We start from the raw sequence: 22,672 nt of genomic DNA on the forward strand, positions 1-22,672 counted from the left end.
TAAATATGACATAAGGAGAGGAAAGTATAAATGAGACATAGTTTTGTTATTTCTGCTCCAATTCTTTCATTTAACCACAGATCATTTTTAATGTAATCTATGAACAGCACTGAAAGTTATACTTTCCATACTAGCTACGGATGTTTGGAAATGTATAGATAGTGACTGAATTGGCTTTGATGTTATTCAGGTCCAGCAGCACACCAGTCCCACATTGTACACACGTCTTTCCAGTGTGTTAATCTGGAATGTAATGATTCTCAACTGAGAATTTCATTTACTTAAACAGATGGGGATAGATACCAAGTCAACCTGGCCATCTGTTCTGCAGCCCCAAACAGACTGCCAAGGAAAAACTGTGAGGTTATAGGCTAGGTCAAGTGTTCTCTGTCATATTACCTCATAGCCCTTGAATATGACATCTAAATTTCTACACACAGGGCGAATAATGGGTTGTAAATGGCCGTTACTACTAGAGCCTCAACTAGAGTCATTCTCAAGTAGGAGTTCAGATGTCACAATGAATTTATATGGATAAGGAACAAAAATAGAAGATAATTTCTCCTGGTAAGACTCTCTCTTCTTGTAGAGATAAAAACCTTTATAAATTTGCTAAAGCAGTATCTTTTGACTTATACTTACAGACTATGTTCACTGAGAAGTTTTTACATCTCCCACTCAAGCGTCTACTGACACTATTCCCCTCTAAGCTATTGTCTTGGTTAATTAAGAAACTGTCTCCACCTCTCTCCTTACCTACCTAAAATAGCTAAGAACTTAACAAACTCTGAAAAGCCACTTTTCTCATCTTCAAAATTAGGGCTAATTGGACTGTTGGTGCACTAACATTGGAAAATACAGATTGTTGTTACTTAGTCTAATAACTAAGAATATTATACAGATATAACATTCAAAACAGTGCTATAAAATACTAATAAGTAATGTGATATATGAGGCAAAGGCAAAATAAGAAATTGGTTAATATGAAAATTTAAAGTTACCCATAACCTTAATATTGAAGTTATTTATAGTACATATCTGTGACTATGCTTCAAATAATTTCAGTCAATTCAAGAATAGAATGCTTAGACCAAGTAGCCAAGAATCTTCTCTGGAAAGCTAAGAAAAACTACAGTGGCAGAAGCAGGACATGAGAATAGCTGAATAAGAAAATCATGTGAATTAAAATAAATAAATAAATAAAGTGAATTAAAAAAAACAACATTGGGATTGACATGTAAAAAAAGATTGATTCTAATTTAATAAAAATCATAAAAATCAAAGAACAACAACATTGATTGACTAAATTACGGCTTCAAGTTAGAACAATTATCTCAATTCCTGCTTTTCACATGAAAAAAACTGAAGAAAAGCTAACCCCATTGGACTGATTTATTCATAACTTTATATCATTGCCAATCAAATTAAATTTCTTTCAACTCTGATGACTTAGAATGATGGAACAAAATGAGTTATTTTGTCCATCACTTTCCTTCCTCATAAACAGCACTCAAAATCATGGAGACCCAGTGTTAACCTCACATCACTTGGAAGGTAATTTGTGTCCATACATGCCTGAGTACACCACAAAGATTTATCTCTCATCTTGAGATATAGATCAAGCTGAAGCCTGAGTCCCCAACCTTGAAGGTATAAAAATCATCACTGAAATATCCAGGAGGATGTACAGAAATCACAGAAGCTTTTTACCGATCTCATCTCAATAAAGAATCAGTCATCAGTGCCTGAATCCTGGTTACCTTGGTTCCTGCTTGATTTGTCACAAAATGATTGTTTGCTTCTTTATTTGTGGCTACCCTTCATTCCTTTCTTTATGGAGCTATCTAGAGTTATCTTTATAAACCTAGAACAAAATCTCCAGTTACATAAGGCTATATATTGATGCACTTGTTGAAAACAATTGGGTATAACTGACAAAATGATTCTTTTTTATCATTTTTTTAAATTTTAAATAGCTTGTTTTACATGTCAATCCCAGTTCCCTCTGCCTCCCCTCCTCCCGCACTCCCCTTCCTCCCCACCCCCCCCACCCTATTGCCAAATCCTTCCACATAGGGGATATCAGAGTCTGTCATTTTACTCTGGGTAGGGTCCAGGCACTCCCCTAAGAGTCCAGGCTGAGAGAGCATCTCTCTTTGTGCTATAGGCACACGAAGACTGTTCGTATATCAGGGATAGACACTGATCCACAGCTCAGGGCCCCATAGGTTGCCCAGGCCTTCTCGCTGACACTCACATTTGGGGGGGTCCAGATCAGTCCCATGCTACCCTCCCCACTGTTGGTCTGGGGTCCAAGAGCTCTCCCCTGTTCAGATCAGCTGTCTCTGCTGGTTTTGACAGCCCATTCTTTGCCAATTTGCTCATCACTCCTCTCTCTCTATCACTGGGTTCCTTGGGTTCAGTTCAGTGATTAATTGTGTGTTTGCCTCTGCTTCCATCAGTCACAGGATGAAGGCTCCCGGATGGTTATAGACATCAAGTTCATTATCAGGAATGGGCATTCGAATTGGCAAGCTAAGCAATAGTGGAGAGACCATCTCGACAAAATGATTCTTAATTGACAAAAAAGTTTTAAAGAGCTAGAAACACAGTAGAAAAACATCCAAGTGGAAAAAATCCAAACTGAGTACCACACAAATATATAAAGTCAAGAAAGTGAGGACACTATTGGAGAGTCTGTCTCTCTCTTTCTCTCTCTCCCTGCGTGTGTGTGTGTGTGCGTGTGTGTGTGTGTGTGTGTGTGTGTGTGTGTGTGTGTGTGTGTGTGGTATGCGTGTCTACATGCTGGGGTCATAGACTCAACACAAAGGAGAAAAGCAAGATGAGCAATCCCATTTATCTATCTCTGTTTCTTGAATGCAGAATCAGTGTGACCAACTGTTTGCAACTCACTGCCATGCCTGTAAAACTCTAAAGCAAAATAAACTCTTTCTATCTTGATAAACAATCAACAATCACCAATGACCATAGATTAGGAAAGGATGACAAGCAGGCAAAATCAGATTTTGGAGTCTTTAACCCCTTCCAGTACTTGGTTGGGGAGTGCAGTTTTTTGTACTCAGTTCTTTTTTGTACATTCCTGTCCTTTTCACCATACTTTACAGATATTTCATCACTATTTTGGATTTCTGAACCACTTCCTCAACTCTTCTTGTTTTAGTATTCTGACTCCTCTACTTCACTAAGTTCATGGAAGCAGCTTTAAATTTTCCAACTTACTCAGCTTTCCATAAATGTGTTTAAGTGTGGTAGCATTATCGCATAGTCAAGCTGGCTAGACATTTAACAAAAAAAGCAACTTTAGCAAGAAATAGACAGCAAAGAATCCACGCCACAATTCCTAGGATTTGTCAGTTTGTAAGGTAAAGCAAATGAAAGTATAATCCATCCATTCTACATATGACTCATGTAACTAACTCTCCTGGATGCATGCTTTGTTCCACTCTATGAAAAACAAGGTTCACATTTGTAGTCTCAAATGACCCTTTCCTCAATCTTGATTAACAAAATAGATTACAAGAGCTGCTGTGCCCATTTCAGACATAGCCTCATAAAATCTACTTTTCGCTGTTCTTTATTGCTGACTCAGATCACCTTTAGAATATGCCATCAACTCTACTGAAAAATAAGAGCAACAGTGAGACATCTAGTTCACCACAGTCAAGACCTTGCTGATTATCCCCAAACCAACCAAGCCACAGATTGTCATTAGACCAGCAGAAATACCTTAGTGAGCCCAGCCTAAATAGCCACCACATGGATCTGTAGACTAAACAATTCTAATTACATATTTCTTCTAATACCTACATGCTTACCTCTTAGAAATGAAGCTAAATTTTAAAGCATTTTCCTTGATAATGAAAGCAATATTAATCATTTCAGTATGTGGTGGAGTAAGGTCATTTCAGAAGAAGCTGGTCTGTTTGTGAGAGGTTCTTGGTGAGCAAAAATTTAGATAAGAGGAATCTACAGTTTCTCATTATCTCGTAGCTGCTGTCTGGTTTAGGAAGCTCCAGGTTGTTTCCCCACAGGGACACTGGGTAATGTGAGCAAGCCACTATCAGGAGATTCCCACTCTTCACCTTAGAAAAACATTTTGCAATACTGCAGATATTCTATAATGTTCTTAAATATGTAGAAATATATATCATTTACATATATTACTAGTATTATTTGTTGAGTTATTTCTGAATATATACTATATTTATAGTATATACTATATTACAATTTTCTATGTATATACGTATGAATGTGTTTGTATTTTACAGGTATATATGTCTTTATATTATATATATACATATATATACATTCTCATGTATATTTAGTCCAGGTATAATTGGTATTAGTATTATTGCTAGATTGGGGGGCAGGCACCACAAGTAATCTACATTCATTACCTCAAAGACTACAGGAGAGGGCCTCAGGGTTTTAGGTCCTAATCAGTTTTGGAGGATGCATGGCTTTTTCCTGGAGAATATGAAAGATGTGGCAAAAGATGCAAAGGGAGGGATGGAAATAGAGAACAAAAAGGCCTAAAGATGGGGGATTTTCAGATAATATGCATGTGGATGACAAAACCTGTCATAATCCACGATAATCTGGAAATTAAAAGTGCCATTTTCAGGACATTGAGATTGGTTATTGGGTTTGTACTGAAGTCAAACTATGTTGTATCAAAGCCAAGCCACGTTGTATTAAAGAATAAGATGCTGAGTCTTAATATAAGCTCCAAGACCAAGAAGGGAAAGAAATTTGAGAATGCAGTGCAGGAGAAACCAAGGAGTCTAATATTAAATTGGAAAAGGGCAAAGTTAGTTAGGGGGAAGAATGGAGATGCCCTTGTTTTGAGGGCCATGTCTGATTCGGTGGATGTCCTGCAGCTGGGGTCTTTAATATCCATGGTCCCTGTTACCACAGGCAATCATAGGCACCAAATCTGAGGAGCGTACTGTGTCAGCACTGCCCTTCACTGATACTGGAATAGCTAGCTGTCCCTGCTCCTCCCTGGACATTGTAGCAGGATAGCTGGCCCCACCCCTCATGGGAAAACTGGCCTCTGCACTCCAGAGAGATGATACCATTCCTCACAATGGGAATGGGAGGGCTGAACTTGATGGCAAGGCTATAGGAGAGATGTCTCCACTACTCATCATCTATGGAAACAGTCCCAGTGGCCTGGACTGACCAGCTCAGCTACTGAGCCTTGAGTTAGCCCATCTTCATATCTACTCTGTCTGTCTATGTCCTGCTAGAGCATATGAAAGACTCGTCCTTCAGACCATTAGTCTCAAGTCCATGACTCAGGGCAACAGGAGATATCTGAGAGAAGTTTTAGGCCTTGAACCAGACCAAAGGCTCATTACAAAGAACATTTGTAGGTGTGGGTTGGGCAAAAGCATATATGGTGTGACACACTGAGGCTCTCAGTAACACTACGGGGAATGAATAGGTGTTGAAGAGGCAGGAAAGGCAGAGAAGTGAGGTGGTTAGGTGGTTTTCTGTTTTGTTTTTAATTGATTTTGGGGGAACTCTATTGGGCGACAGTGGTGTAGGACAATCTCAATAAGAGTGCATTCCCAAGAGACTGGGACATGACAGAGAGATGCACAAGGCCCAGGCTCATGTTAGAGAGTCATCCTTGTCTACAGGGTGGGGAATAGAGAGAATGCCTGCCATACCACTATGGTGTTTGATTAGTCAGCTACTGAGAAAGGCAGAACAGGGACACTTATCTGAGTAAGCAAAGTGGTAGAGCATGAAGAAGAGACAGAATAAACATGGTGGAAGGCAAAAGTTAAAATAGGCAAATGCTCCATTCCCAAGATGGTCAAATTGGCAATTTGTTTCAGTGAGGAGTGACTGGACTTTGGAGGCCAAAAATATGTCCTTTCTGAATGTTGGTATCCAATGCAGGTCAGTAAAACAACCAAATCAGGTCACTCTGTGGATAGAAAGAAAAGTTTATCTGGGGAATCAGACTGTCAGGCTGACTCTCAAGGGTCAGAGAACAGCAGGTGGTGGGAGAAGCCTAACCAGTATTATGAGGAGCAGGTAGCAGTGGTTTGTGCGTCAAAACAGTCTGAGACAGCAGTAGAAGTGGGTGCAGGATAAAACAACCTGGAGGCTGTTCTGGTTAATCAGGATCTAGATTCCACTGTCAGAGATAGTGACTGTAGTTGGTGATAAGGGCAGCAATGGCTTTTCCTAACAAACAAAATCTTGAATAATGAGATTTCTAAAGAATGGTATTTTGTTTGCATGCTAGCAATCCTTCTGTTAGTTAGAGTCTAACCCATGCTGAGCCTAGACTGTCATTTATAACATTGGTAGTTTCACTGCCATGTTTGGGGCCTACTTTAGGCCTAATAATTATGAATTATTTATATTATTATCCCCTATAGAGAAGAATATTTACCCAAAGTTTATATATTGAAAAGATATCATTCTGTCTTCCCTAACTCTCACATGAATGTATTTCTAGCAGAATTCCATACCTGTCAAGACTTGTGGTTAGTGTGTAGGCTCTCTGCCTTTTTCTTCACATATCTTTCATTTTGAGGATGTCATACTGCTAGAATGACAGTTTAGATACCTTTGTGTTTGGAAATGTGACTTCATTCTCTTCATGTCTCACTTTTCCTCCACAAATGTTGCAGCTATTTTGGACTTTCATTTTAAAATGTTTCATTATTTTTAGATGATAATTTGCAAAATGATTTTATTTATTTGCTTATTTATTTAATGTTGTTTTAAGGAAGGGTTTCTCTATGTTAACAGCTCCAGCTATACTGGAACTCACTTTGTAGACAAGACTGAACTCCATCCACCTACCTCTGCCTCCCAAATGCAGAGATTAAAGGTCTGTACCACTATTGCCTGAACTTTTATTTATTTGTTTATTTATTTTAGTGTTTTTCCAACAGGGTTTCCTCTGTGTAAGCCTGGTTGTCCTGAAACTAGCTCTATAGACCAGGCTAGTCTCAAAATCAAGAGATCCATGTGCCTCTGCCTCAGAAGTTTTGGGATTACAGTCATGGCTCCCACCTCTCAGCCAATCATTAAGTTTTAATATAAATTTTAGAATAAATTTCTGATGTCAAGACTTTTGGAGACCCCTAACAATATCTCAAATACCAAATAGTGAGCCCTGAAAACATCCATACAAATAGCACTATACAAATTCAGCAGTTTTATAATTTATAAATACAATATTATTATATGTATATATAATGTGCATATATTCCACTATATTACATGAATATATTTCCATATAACAGAAATTAATGTAAAAAGAAGTCAAAGATTTAAAAGAAAAAAGGGGGGATATATGAGAGGGCTTGGCGGAAGGAAAGGGAAGGAAAATATGATTTTAATATATTATAATCGCAGAAGTGCAAGAAATATTTTAAAGGAGGGATAGCATTATGAGATGAAATATTTCAGTATCAGTTGATGGCACTTCATTCTGTTGTTAAATTCCCATAAATGAATGTAGTCTGATGGTGACCCTGTGCTCAGCTCTGTGTTACAGAACACAAGGAAACCTGGTAGAAACACTGAATTGATTCCTCAAAGGTAAATTATTGTTTTCAAAAATGTGTTGAATGCGAATTAAGAACCATGTTTATAAAATTTTCCTCCATTATTCCTTCATATATAGACTATTTTTTATACCTCAAAGCATTTGTTTCATGATAATCCATTTTAATTTTTGTTTTGATATAATTCATTAAATTTCCTAATACCACTATTAATATTTGTCAAATTCTTTGTATCCTGTGGGACACGGTGTAAAATGCATTACAGGCAATTGCTCATCTGAGTCCCCTAAAAGCAGTGCAAAATAGGGCCGGTGCTTAGTGTGTATGTCTGAGTGGATCTGCTGATTCCCAAAGCTGAATTGCTTCCAATATGCAAACTAACCAGCCAAGTCTCAGGTGCCTGAGCACATGTGCTCATCACCCCAGCACTCTCCATAACTTGCCCCCACAAGCCAGAAGGAAAAATATTGACCCACTTCGGAGCTGTACGTTCTTGTGCTGGGCCTGTACTCATCAGTCTCCATGAAGGGGCCAGTGCTTTTCACTGTACCAGTGATAGTAGTTCAAATATTGCCCGAGAAATGAACATTTCTTTCATTTAAAATGGTAGCTTAGAAATATAAGCAGCACATTCATAGGCACAATTTCATGTCCTAAAATGAAGATTTTTGGCAAAAGTGTTCTTAGCCAGTATCACAGATCAGGAAAATAAATGCCGTTGAAAGCTATCTCATAATCAGAACTGAAAACAATCTTACATTTTTTGATTCTGGAATTTTGAACCTTATATTCTCCATTTTTCCAAAAGCAGTGTTCAGATATTGGCAAAAGTACAATACATAGTCAAATCATTTCTACTTTCAAGCAGCTTTCAGATCAATGTGTATACCAATGTCCTCTGACTTTATAAATCATTTTGTACATCCCAGGAAGCATAGGATTCATAAGCATTGAGTCAAAATTCCTTTATGTGGCAATAATTTGTTCCAGGAATGAGGTCTATCACCTCTAAAATCAAAGAACCAAGGAAAGCACTGTTCCTATAGTCACCGAGAACACCACTGTCCTCTAAATCCAAGTGCTTTTAAAATAAAGGAACTAAAAATATTTCATCCCTTTGTAGAAATGATATCAGAGAATGTTTTATTCCTTTCAGGGAATACTTGTTAAACTTTCCTACTAATGCAATAATGGCTCATAACAGAATGTTGCATTGGCAACATTAAGCCAAACCAAAAATGAAGTAATAGAGGCATTATTTTACAAGTAATTGTATGTATCCTATGTGAGTATTTACCAGTTATTTTCAGTTACAGTTATAGAAACAATTAATTGTTGGAAAACTATAATGACGAATATAAAATCTTGAATAAAAAATATATATTCTTATTTGAAGTTGAATTTCACCTATTTTTTTTTCCTTTTGTATTTTTTTTATTCTTTTTTTTTTTAAATTTAGATAAGAAACAAGGTTGCTTCACAAGTCAGTTCCAGGTCCCTCTCCCTTTCCCTCCCCTCCTCCCGTGCCCTCCCCCCATCCCCCCCCCCGTTATCCCCTCGTTCCCCCAGGGAGGGTGAGGCCCTCCATGGGGGTGTTCATAGTCTGTCATTTCATATAGGGCAGGGCCTAGACCCTTCCCCAAGAGTTCAGGGTGAGAGTACACCTCACATTGTTCTATGGGAGTCCAAAGTCCGTGTGTATACTTGGGATGGGTACTGATCTACTGCCCAAGGCTCAATAGATTACCTAGGCCTCCTCACTGACCCCCAGATTCAGGGGGTCTTGATCAGTCCCATGCTGGATTCCCAGGCTGATGCCTGGGATTCAAGAGTTAACCTTTGTCTGGTCAGCTGTTTCTGGGGGTTAAACCAGCCCAGTCTTAATCCCTTTGATCATCAGTCCTCCCTCTCTGATACTGGCTTTCTTGAGTTCAGCTCAGTACTTAACCAGCAACTAAATGTAGTTTCTGTTTCCCAGACTGTCTGGCCATAGGATTGTAGGCTGGCACTCCCCAGATCTATGTCTAAAATCCATATATGAGAGAGTACATGCCATGTTTCTCTTTTTGTGACTGGGTTACCTCACTCAGGATGGTTTCTTCTAGTGTCATCCATTTGCCTGCGAATCTCATGATTCCATTATTTTTTTCTGCTGAATAGTACTCCATTGTGTAGATGTACCACATTTTCTCTATCCACTCTTGTTTTTGAAACAACCATAGTCAAACTATTATTGCATATTACCCATATTCAGATACATTGGTATCACAAAGACCATTCCTTCTATGAGACATTCTGGTTCATTTTTGGTAAAATATTATGTGACATTTGTAAGTTGGCCTCAAGTATTGTGTAGAGTAAAGGACATTATAACCATTATAAAGGAAAATTGCCATTATATCAAGCAGAAATTGTGGTCGTTGCTACATTCTAGTCTAATATTTGTCTATAATATTTTTCCTTTGAAGATTATATTTATATTTCAAAAAACAAAAATTAAAGTTTTGTTAGTTGGGGTCTCTGATACTGTGATAAAATAACATGACCAAAAGCAACTTAGTAAAGAAAGACTTACTTCATTTTACACCTGATAGTTTATCATACAGGGAAGTCAGGACAGGAATCTGGAGACAGGAACACAGTGTCAGAAATTAAATCAGAGGCCATGGAGGAGTGTTACTGGCTTGGTCCTATCTCTTTATTTGCTTACTCTTTTCCTCTTTCTTTTTTTCTTTCCTTCTTTCTTTTTGCTTCCTTCCTTCCTTCCTTTCTTTCTTCAATAAAAAGTAATAAAACAAAAAATTCACTTTTAAAAACCTAAGAGAAATATGTATGGTACTCCAGAGAAGAGGAATGAGGAAAGATCTTCTGAACATATTGGGATCATGGCGAGCAGTGGGGGGGGGGAGTGGGAGATGGGAAGAAGAGAGGGGGAGAAGAGGTCATGGGGTAACAGGAAGGTTGAGTGGGGGATAGAATAGGGGGAAGAGGGAATCATAGGTTAGAAGACAGATCTGGCACCAGTGAGACATCTAGTGATCTAAAGGGATGGTACCAACTGGCAAGCTAAGCAATAGCGGAGAGACCACCTTAAATGCTCATTCCTGATAATGAACTTGATGTCTATAACCATCCTGGAACCTTCATCCAGTGACTTATGGAAGCAAACGCAAACACCCACAGTTAAACACTGAACTGAACCCAAGGAACCCAGTGACAGTGAGAGAGGAGCGATGAGCAAATTGGCAAAGAATGTGCTGGCAAAACCAGCAGAGACAGCTAATCTGAATAAGGGAGAGCTCTTGGACCCAAGACCGACAGCTGGGAGGCCAACATGGTACAGATCCACACCCCCTGAGTGTGAGAGTCAGTGAGGTGGCCTGGGCAACCTATGGGGCCCTGGGCAATAGATCCCTGGCATACAAACAGACTTTGTGTGTCCATAACACAAAGAGGGATGCTCTCTCAGCCTGGACTCTTAGGGGAGTGCCTGGACCCTGCCCTGAGTGAAATGACAGACTCTAGATATCCCCTATGTGGAAGGAAGTGGCTATAGGCTGGGAGGCTGGGGGGGATGATGCGAGACTGCGGGATGAGGGGAGGAAGAGGAAACTGGGATTGACATGTGAGGCAAGCCATTTAAAATTAAAATAATAAAAGAAAAAATAAAAAAATGATTTACTTTTTATCACAGTATTTTATTGATTATTTGGAAAATTCACCTAATATACCCCAATAAAATCCCCTTCCCAGTCCTATCATGTCCACCTCCACCCTTGTGACCTCCTACAAAGCCAAAGATGAAGAAAAGAAAAAGAAAAAGAAAAAATACCAAGTTCAATTTGTGCTACACATGCACTCACTGGAGTATGATCAAACTCCAAGTGGGCAGCTTCTTAAAGAAAACTGAGTCCTTCTGCACCCCCAATCCTGCCAAAGCTATCAACTGTAAATAGCTACACTGTTTTGTTATATCATCCAGAACCACATGTTAGTAAGCAGTCATGGAAATGAACCACAGACCTGAGAAGAACATTTTTTTTCGATAGATGTTCCCTCTTACCAAATGGCTCCAGCATGTGTCAGTTAATATAAAGCTACCCAGCACAGAAGTTTATTATTTTAAGGATAAAAGTCTTCATCCACAGAAGACGGGATGCAAATAAAAGTAATATAAGATGAGTGAGCTTGTGGACTAGTAGATAAAATGTGTGGTGCTTTGGGAGTGAGTATAGTAACCAAATAAACAATACTACAAACCTCACACTGTGCCATTAATATCTGGTGAAGAGCTTGTGTCCTTATTAATTGTTGCTGTTATTTGAAAGAGCAGCTAAGTATGTCTATATCTTGGAGAGGAGTGTACACATACTTGAAATTGGTGTTGTGGGTTCCTCATGGAGGCTTCTCATACATTGGATTGGGATGTTAGGCAATGACTCCTGAGTGGGAAGAAGAAGCACCAGAAGTGTCCCTGGCTGAGATGGAGAAACATCTGAACAGGTCTGCTGGGAAAGACAATGTCAGTAGTGAACTTTTATACTTCTCAACTTTAAGATGTCACAAAATGTACACACCAATGCTTGGCTACACAGGTCCCTATTTTTTCCCATTTGTTACAAAAGGAAAAGGAATTCTTTTATGTACTGCTGGAAGAAATGTGGACTAATCCATCCTCTGTGAAAACCCGTACAGATTATTCAATACACTAAAAATAGATCTACCACGTAAACCATGTAGACCACTGCTTGGTGTTTACCTGTTAGAAAACAAAATTTTCCGAGATTCCTGTCCATCGGTGCTTGTTGCACTGCTATTTGAAATATCCCAAACCAACCTAGGTGTCTATCAACAAAAATCAAAATTGCTAAGGAATACATGGTGTATCTTTACACAATAAGGTGTCTTTCAACCATAAAGGAGAAGTAAGTTCTGTGATTTGAAAGAAAAGGAATACAACTGGAAGTCATCCTATCAAGAAAATTCAATCAGTTGAAGAAAGACAAATGTGTTTTTTTCTAATATTCAGGTTCTAGAATTTATAGATACATAAAATAATGTACTTTATATTAACATTAAGGTAGAAGTGAACTGTCTGAAGCACAAAGAGGATTAAGGGAAGGAGAAGGATGAGGAGTGGGAGTCTAGTGGGTTATAGAGGCTTACCCAAGGTATATTATATTCTACCATGAAAATGATCCTATAAACCGTGTATAATGAAAAAGAAGGTAAAACTACACACACACACACACACATACACACACACACACACACACACACACACACACGCACCCGCACGCGCATGCACGCGCTGACTAATTCTATTCAGGTCCAATTGCTATTCATAAAAGTTCACAGTCCTTTGATTTCTGATGCATTTTCTAACTTTTCTAAGCTCTATTTCTTTCTCAATTTACACTCTGATTATTTTCATACATTATTGTTTTGTAGTGTTAGGTATAGAATTCAATGCTTCTTGCATGGAAAACTGATGATAGAATTATGTCCTCTTTTCTAGACTAGAAGCCTCTCTTCTCCAGTGTCCCTCAATGTGTACCCTGTCTTTCTGTGCCTAGACATTACTTCAGTAATTATTATACCTGCACACAGACTTGAATTTGAATTCTTAGTCCAAACTTGTGCACTGGGGATTCCCCTTGTCATATGGCATGTCAAAGCAAACATGTCATCTAAAATGCAAAAGCATATTCATTTCACTGTTTTGCCTTCAAAAAATTAACTCCCTTTGAAAATTCACTTAGTTAAAGACACTATTCCATAACCTAGACTCCCTCAATTGTTAAATAAGTCAAGCTGGCAATCTGAGGAAAGACTTGAAGAGAACTGAAGGAGATAATAACTTGTTGGATCTACTGAAATAAAAGCTTTAACCCCTATCTCTGAAGGAGGATTAGAGTCTACACCACTAAAACTAAAGAAATGGCTCCTATCTTTTATATGGTCCTATTCCTCAGAATGTCTGGTTATTGCCTCATCTGAACATATATTCTAAAGTCTTAATGTGGGATATAGTGAATCACTCTGCGAAATTACATTCATAAACTTCAAATAATAGATGAAACCATATAGAGCACAAGAATAAGGAATAGAAACACAGTTTCAGGGAAAATATGGGACTATAATTGCTTGAGCGCTTTCCACAATTGCTCTCTTATTCTGTCTTATGTTGGTAATGCAAAATGAGAATCAGCCTTTTTTCTTCATGCATGAAAGAACTGAAATATAGAATTGTCTAGTATATTTCCTTAAATCACACATCTATAAAGACATTGACTTAGGTTAAAACATCATTTCTCCTAAGTATCTTATTTCTGTTATTTAAATATCCTATGTATGTATGCATTTCATAATGATTCAATTTTTAAAAATTTTAAATTTGCAATGAAGAGACTCATTCATGTTATATTTTATTATATAAATTATTAAAGTACTAAAAGAACAAGGAGTTATAACTCAAAAGAATTGGGAACCGGGAACCATAGTCTGTGCTTCTCATGTGGTATTCTGCCTATTCATTCACCATAATCACCACTGCCATAACATTTTATTAAATGATAAACTCATGGAAGTATGTGAGGACTCCTTTCACACTAATGTGAAGAAAAGAATCAAGTGATTTAAAGAAAGGAAAATTTCCCAATCACATGCAGTTATATAAAAAAAGAGATGGGTTATAATGACAATGAAGCAAATAAAAATGCTGGGCATGCAGCAAAGCTTCAGATCACCTGTGAGAATCATTTCTCTAGCATTCATTAGTCTCTAAGTTTTCTTCTCTCTCTCTCTCTCTCTCTCTCTCTCTCTCTCTCTCTCTCTCTCTCTCTCTCTCTGTCTCTCTCTCTCTCTCCCTCTGTCTGTCTGTCTGTCTGTCTCCACAAACACATGCACAAATACACACTCATAGCACACACAGACATGTACTAACTCTGTGTCCCACAGATACATCTTCATAGGGGTTCAGATATGCCTCTGATCTTGTCCCTTTCTCCCATCATTGTGCATGACTGCATGTAGGCTTCATCGTTCTCCTACACAGTCTACAAGTTGCTCAAATAAAGCACTGGAAGTGTTTCCATCACTAATTTTTTTTCTGTCACTATTTCAAAGCTTCTAATTCTAAATTCTCATGTCTTAGTCACATACATACATTATGGTACATCAGTTGTGGTTAAGATATCTTAATTTGTGGTTAAGAATGGGAAAAATTCCTGGAGAGATGGCTCAGCTATTAAAGGCTAGATTCACAACGAAAAATATAAGAAAGGGAGACATTCTTTTCTGTTATTATTTTCAGGGTTGGGTGGAAACTGGGAACAAGAGCAATACCACAAGTGTTTTTTTTCTCCCTTTTTAAAATTTTTTATTTTAATTTTAAATAGCTTGTTTTACATGTCAATACCAGTTCCCTCTCCCTCCCTTCCTCTTGCACTCCCCATCCCCCACAGCCTCCCACCCTATAGCCAATTCCTTCCACATAGGGGATATCTAGAGTCTGTCATTTCACTCTGGGTAGGGTCCAGGCAGTCCCCTAAGCGTCCAGGCAGAGAGAGCATCCCTCTTTGTGTTATGGACACACGATGTCTGTTTGTATTCCACGGATAGAAACTGATCCACTGCTCAGGGCCACATAGGTTGCCCAGGCCTTCTCACTGACACTCACATTCGGGAGCAGGGGCAGATAAGTCCCATGCTGGCCTCTCCGCTGTCAGTCTGGGGTCCAAGAGCTCTCCCCTGTTCAGATCAGCTGTCTCTGCTGGTTTTGCCAGCACATTCTTTGCCAATTTGCTCATCACTCCTCTCTCTCTGTCACTGGGTTCCTTGGGTTCAGTTCAGTGCTTAATTGTGTGTGTTTGCCTCTGCTTCCATCAGTCACTGGATGAAAGCTCCCGGATGGTTATAGACATCAAGTTCTTCATCAGGAATGGGCATTCGAGGTGGTCTCTCCACTATTGCTTAGCTTGCCAATTGGTGTCATTCCTTTAGATCACTAGAGGTCACTCTGGTGCCTGATCTGTCTTCTAACCTATGATTCCCTCTTCCCCTTATTCTACCCCCACCCACTCAAACTTCCTGTTCCCCCATGACCTACTCTCTTTTTCTCTTCCCCCCCCCTCTTCTTCCCAGCTCCCACTCTCCCCCACCCCTCGCCGTGTTCTCCATCCATTCAGAGGATCTTGTCTCAATCCTCTTCTCTTGGGTACTGTGCATATATGCATATCTTTTAGGTTCTTTCCTGCTTCCCAGACTCTCTATCAGTGGAAGTGCAGACTGGCACTATCCTGATCCATGTCTAAAATCCATATATGAGTGAGTACATACCATGCTTGTCTTTTTGTGACTGTATTACCTCACTCAGGATGGTTTCTTCCAGTGCTATCCATTTACTTGCGAATTTGAAGATTCCATTGTTTTTTTTTCTGCTGAGTAATACTCCATTGTGTAAATGTACCACATTTTCTCTATCTACTCTTCAGTTGAGGGGCATCTAGGTTGCTTCCTGGTTCTGGCTATTACAAATAATGCTGCTGTAAACATAGTGGAGCAGATGCCCTTGTTGTATTAATTTGCCTCCTTTGGATATATGCCTAAGAGTGGAATTGCTGGGTCTTGTGGTAGATTAATTCCCATTTTCCTGAGAAATCTCCATACTGATTTCCAAAGTGGCTGTACAAGTTGGCACTCCCACCAGCAGTGGAGGAGTGTTCCCCTCTCTCCACATCCCCTCCAGCATAAATTGTCTTTGGTGTTTTTGATTTTAGCCATTCTGACAGGAGTAAGATGCTATCTCAGAGTTGTTTTGATTTGCATTTCCCTAAAGGCTAAGGATGTTGAGCACTTTCTAGCTGGTTGTGGTGGCAAGTGTTTTTTTTAGAGTATTAGCAATTTGTTACAGATTATATGAATATGACAGATAGGATGTGTCTGAAAACACAACTTCTATGAGTACTATCTCTTTAAATGTAATCCTGTTAGGAAAATTCTTAATAAAGAAAAGTCAGTGATTTCTTTGCAAGTATTACATATTTCAATTCTAAATCAATTTGTCTTGTCTGTTATCTTCCAAATATTTCATGAAGTAATCTACTAAATCTAATAAATTATTACTTTTCACAGAAACTCAGCAAATTAAAAAAGAAACCTTAAATTAGACCATATATTCAGATATGAGTAATATTGTAAAATCAAAAGCCTAATGAGGGCTATGTTTGTAGTCAATGGCCTATAGATACAGAGCAATGGAAAAACATTTCCCTATCATTCATTAGTCCCTAAATTTAATCACAGCAATCCTCCCTCATATACACATACACTTCTAACATAGACATATGCTAATTCTGTGTCCCATAGGCATATACTCTTATGCTTAAATCATTCTATGTATTTGCAAAACAAAACATAAAGGTGTTTGAACAATCTTTTTATATCCTTACAATTAGCTTGAAGTATAAAGCTGCTTTAAAGTAAGTGAGGAAATAATTAGATGACTAGATATGATTAAATATAGAAAGGATGAGGACCATTGTTTTCTTGTTTGCAATGCCCATCATGTAGTTATTCCTGACACTGTCATAGAGAAGTTGTTCTGTTAAAACTTCAAAGGAGATTATGAACTCAGCATCTGTACTGTAAGCCTTTACCTGCTGTTTGTTTTCCCATATATTTGATCACTTCTTAAAACAACTTTTCGCAAATTGAGGCTTAAATAAGTTTTTTCATACATGTACAAAATTTTAAAGACATGATAATAAGCATTGAAAGGGAATGTTCTTAGGCTCTGTGAATCTGAATGAGGATCCAAGTATGTGGCAGGAGAAAAAATGCTAGAGAACTGGGGAAGTGTGTTTTATTTTTTATTGGAAATATTAATTTAAAAAACCCAGCAATACAGAGGTCTACACTCACTCCCAGGATTTCTACAATTAGGAGCTGTTTCTAAAAGCTTTCCACCTTCTTAAACCTTCCTCTTACGGTTCTGGCAGCTTTAACTTTTCATTCTCTAAGGACCACCTGCCAAATATTTCTCTAAGTGTTTGGGTTAAGCCTGGGTAAAGTGAAGGTCAGCTTCCCATGGGGATTTGTAAACATCTTCAGCCTTTGGGAGAGTGATAGATTCTGTCTGAGACTCAAGTAATAACCAATGTAATTTCAACTCCATCTCATTGCATATACCTCTGAGCTAGTATTAAACCTCAGAGTTTCTAGTGCTAAAATAGTGATATTTCCATTGCACCATCAGTCCTACACTTGATTGGGAAAATATTCTCCCTTGACATCATGCTGTTCACTTAAGAAGAGCACCTTAAACACATTTTATTTTAATTAATCAGAAAGGTCATTACACGGAAGGTACTTGCTCTGTTACAGTATTGTCTACTGTGGTTGCCTTTGCCTCGTAGAGACCTGCATCCATTCTTAAAAATGTTGTTCTAATCCATGAGACTTGGGAGGATACAGGTCAGTGGTTCTCAACCTTCCTAAAGCTTCAACCCTTTAATAAAATTCATCATGTGGTAGTGACTTACCATAAAATTATTTTAGTTGCTACTTCATAACTGTAATTTTACTACTAGTATGCATCATAATGTAAGTATGTGTTTTTTCAATGGTCTTAGGTGGCAGCTGTGTTAGATTCCAAAAGGCATGGCCCGCAGGTCGAAAATGACAGATATAGGTATTCCATCTAGGATCAAGCATCCTGAACGCTCTTATTCTCTGAACTTTGAACAATTGTAAACTAGAAAGATCAAGTTGCAGAATAGAGAGGGGAGGTAGACATAAACTCATGCCTCGAATCAAGCCACTATTGGCCACTAGGTTTTTTCTGGTAGAGGGAGAGTCAGTTTTCTTTAGGAATATTGCCCCTGGCAAGTCAGTCATACTCCCGTGGAAGGTGAACATCAAAACCAAATGAACTTTATATCACCAATTGAAATTTGTGGTTGACAAAGAGGACACAAAGTTAGGTAAATAGGAAAGGGCATTAAATATTGGAGGTGTTCTGCTACAATGTTGGGGATAAAAATGTGGAACTGGATTTAGAGAAGAGAAGAAGTGAACATCCCAGAGTAGCCCCTGGGTTCCCAGAGGATACATGCTGGTGTGGAGGCTGGGATGAAGTAATGAGGGGAGGAAAGCAGGATTGAATGAGAAGACCTATGTGATCCACTGGAGATGGGGTCTGCCTTGGAGGAGTTGCTGCAGCTTATGGTGTGTTGCAAAGCTCTTGATGTGATTAGAGGAATGGATTTGGATGAGTAGAGGAAAAGGAGAATATTTATTTGCAATTAGTCTGTCTGCTTTACAGGTCTGAGTGGTCAGTGGGTTCTGAGGGAATGCCTTCTAGAGTTGGAAGCTGGAATGCTGAGACGAGCAGGGAAAAGGAGAATAGGAGAGCATGATCTGTGTTATTCACTAGAGGAGGGGACAGAGGAAGGGGAGGCCACAAAAATGTGTTCTTCTACAGAGCTGGAAATGTGACTAGGGAATGGTATTTGAGAGAAAAAGAGAGATACATGAAGATTCAGCTATTTGTTTCCTGTCAGGAGTGGCTAGCACATGTGCAGTGAATGTCTCCTAGAGTTGAAGGCTGGAATAGTTTTGCTCTGTGATTCTTTGTATGTCTTTAGCTTCAGGTATGTGCTACAACAAATATAATGAGATAAGGACAAGTAAATATGTGAGTGTTGCAAAAAAAAATCCAGGAAAAAAATACAGGCCTCCTTCATACCCAAGTACACTTTGAAGAAACGTTCTTGAGTTTCCCATATAGTACATTATGAATACCACGAAAAGAGAGAAGGAATATGAAAATTCCCAAAGTATCCTTTGTGATCCTCTGGCAATGACTGAACTTCCTTTCAAATAGTCCAAAGCCAGTGGTTTTTCAATATGTAGGTTGTGATGACTTTGGGGATAAAATGACCTTTCACAGGGGTCATATTTTAGACATCCTGAATATCATATTTATGTTATGATTCAAACAAGTAGCAAAATTACAGTTATGAAATAATGCAAATAAGTTTGTGTTTGGAGGTCACCAAAACATGAGGAACTGTATTAAAGTGTCCTGGCATTAGGAAGGTTGAAAACAACTATTCTAAGAAGTTGCCCTGACCTAGTTTGAAATGAGTTATGCCTTCTACACATTTACTTGGTGAGAGAAAATATTGAGAAACATAAGTTTCACTAACTCTCTTTATTGCATATCAAAACTCCTTAGTAGATATAAATTTTAAGTTCTGCATTTTTTGACTGGCAGATTCATAGTATGTCAGAAGGTGCAACTATTGTTCTTGTGATGTGAGTTAGCTATGTATGTGTGGTGGTATGAAAGAAAATGGTCCCCAAAGTGAGTGGGACTATTCTGAGATGTGGATTTCTTGGAGTAGGTACGGTCATGTTGAAGGAATAGTGTCACTGTGGAGGCGGACTTTGAGGTGTCATCTATGCTCAAGATATCACAGTGTCTTAGTTTACTTTCTGTTACCTGTGCAAGATATAGAATTCTCAGCTTCCTCTTCAGCACCATGTCTGCCTGCATACCACCATCTTGGTAATGGACTATACCTCTGAAACTGTAAGCTACTACCTCAATCAAATATTTTCTTTTCTAAAAGTTGCTGCAGTCATGGTGTCTCTTCACAGCAACAGAAACCCTAACTAAACCAGTATACATAATTGTACTGATTATATCCAAACAGTACAAATTGTCCTGTTTACTCTGATAATGACTTTAGAATTCAATTGTAAGAAAATCTTTAGCATTTTGACCCATGGTCAAACGTGGAAACCTGAACCAATAAAAGGAGTGGTGCTTTCCGTTCGTTTTCACTTTCCTACTGGGAATCTCTATCTCCTGTAGTCTTAATGCTCTTATACAGCAAACATATGCTTCCATACACAAACATGGAATTAAGAGGGAGAAGCCAAGTCTAGATAGTGGAGCCCTTGTAATTGGAAGTAGTGCCCTCATAAAGAAGGCTGAAGGCACCTCATGCTTTTATTTGCCATTGTTAAGATAACCCATTAGTCATCTGTGAACCATGCCCTACAAACTGACCAGATTCCAAATTCTCTAGAACCTGGATTTTGAACTTGTCAACCTCCAGAACTACAAGAAATCAACCTATACTTTCCAGGCTAGTCAACTTATGGTATTTTGTTTTAGCAGATCACCTGGATAAGAAATGCTGCCAAGCTGGGCAGTGGTGGCACACGCCTTTAATCCCAGCACTCGGGAGGCAGAGGCAGGTGGATCTCTGTGAGTTCAAGGCCGAGCTGGACCAACAGCCTCCAAAACAATACAGAGAAACCCTGTCTCATAAAACCAAAAAGAAAAAGAAAAAAGAAAAAAAGAAATGCTGCCATGACAAGTATATGTATTAATGAATTTGTAGTTATTATTTTGCAGGGCTGAAGATTTAACCCAGGACCTTGTTCATGTCAGAAGAAGCATCCCAACATTGATGGTTATATATCAGATCCCTAATCATGGGTAGATGAGTACACTCTTTGTCTAATGTGTCACCGAGTTCTCTCACAGCTTGTATGTACACAATATCTCTTTGATCTTAATAATAAAAACTCAAAGTCAGCTATCAAAAGGTGAAAGCTGAAGGATAAGAGAAGCATACTGGCCAGCCATTAGTGTTCTTATCTCTACCACTGCTCACACCAAAGGGACTATCCTGTCTTCAGGCTGTCTCCTCCATCCTCAGACTGACTGTTCCTCCGACTACATCTGTCTCTATTAATCTTCAGACTGACTGAGTTCCTGTATCCTTCTGCCTTACACTCCTTTCTATGCCCAGCCATATCATCCCTGTCTCCACTTCCTAGTGTTGGGATTAAAGGCATGCCATCCCAACTGCTGAGATCACCTTTGTGTGAGCTACGTTTCTCTTTCAGACTGTATCAATTGTTATTGAATCTACTCTGAAAAGAAAAAAGATGGAATATAGATCTGATAGGACAAAAGGTAGATTATTGCATCTACTCTGAAAGAAAAAACAGTTATAGACAGGATAAAATGAAAAAGTAGATTCAATAGTCTACCTTTTTATCTTATATCTATACTTGTACATGAAATAATAGAAGGGCTATTAATCAGTCTAAACTGTATGATATGGGACTAAAGGGGATAAACTGGTTACATTTGTTTTGTTCTGAAAATAAATGTTTAAAGGCATAAGCAATAGACAAAGGGATCTGGAATCAAGATCTATCTAATCTTGTGCTGCTACCTGAGAAAAACATGGTGGTGGAAATCTGTGTCTGAAAGTGGGAAAGTATCTCTGTGACCAGGATGTATGAGGGAATAGCAATAGGGAATCTATATTTCAAGTTATAATAGAGAACTGAGGTGAGGTTTTGAGATGCTTGGACCTAAGAAATATCCTTTAGACCAGTCCTTATTGAACCTGAGTTTTACTTCTCTGTAGCTCCCCTGGGAAGACACATAAACTTGGGAGAATATCTTTATTAGATTCAGGCAGTATTAGGGAAAGCCTGAACCTAACAGTTAGCCATCTGCATGATAACTAGAACTCTTGGGAGCTACAGAGAAAGCTGCCCAGGTCCCCGTTGTGATGCATCAGAAGAGAAAAAAAAGTTATCAGCAACATTTTGTATTTTGCCTTGTCACAACTAAATTCAAGGATTTTTCTTTCCTTGAAGGAAAAGCAGTTGTGTTTCCATGGTTACTTCTCATTACAAGAGGAAGCACAATGGAGAAATATTTTAACATTCTGAGGGGAAGAGGTTTCCAAACTAGAATTTCTAGTTTGTGTGAAGCCATCAATCAACAATGAAGGCAAAATAGAGAAATTCTTAGATGTTTGATTTTTTTTGGAAAAAAAAAATCCTATACACTGTAGGAATGAAATTTAGAGAGAAAACCTTTCAGATATGAAAGCAGGAGGAAAGAGAAAGCTGCATAATCAAGAAACTAACATCCCATAACATAAAATACAAATAAGAAATTCCTATTTGAATTGTTGTGGCAAGGCTGATGAGAATAATCCAGAAAAAACAAAGACTTATCTCTTCTCCCACTAGAAAACACAGAGAAAGTTGAAGTTCCCCTTATG

This window comes from Mesocricetus auratus, unplaced genomic scaffold (assembly GCF_017639785.1).
Source record: "Mesocricetus auratus isolate SY011 unplaced genomic scaffold, BCM_Maur_2.0 Super-Scaffold_100006, whole genome shotgun sequence".
In the NCBI taxonomy this organism is placed as follows: Eukaryota; Metazoa; Chordata; class Mammalia; order Rodentia; family Cricetidae; genus Mesocricetus; species Mesocricetus auratus.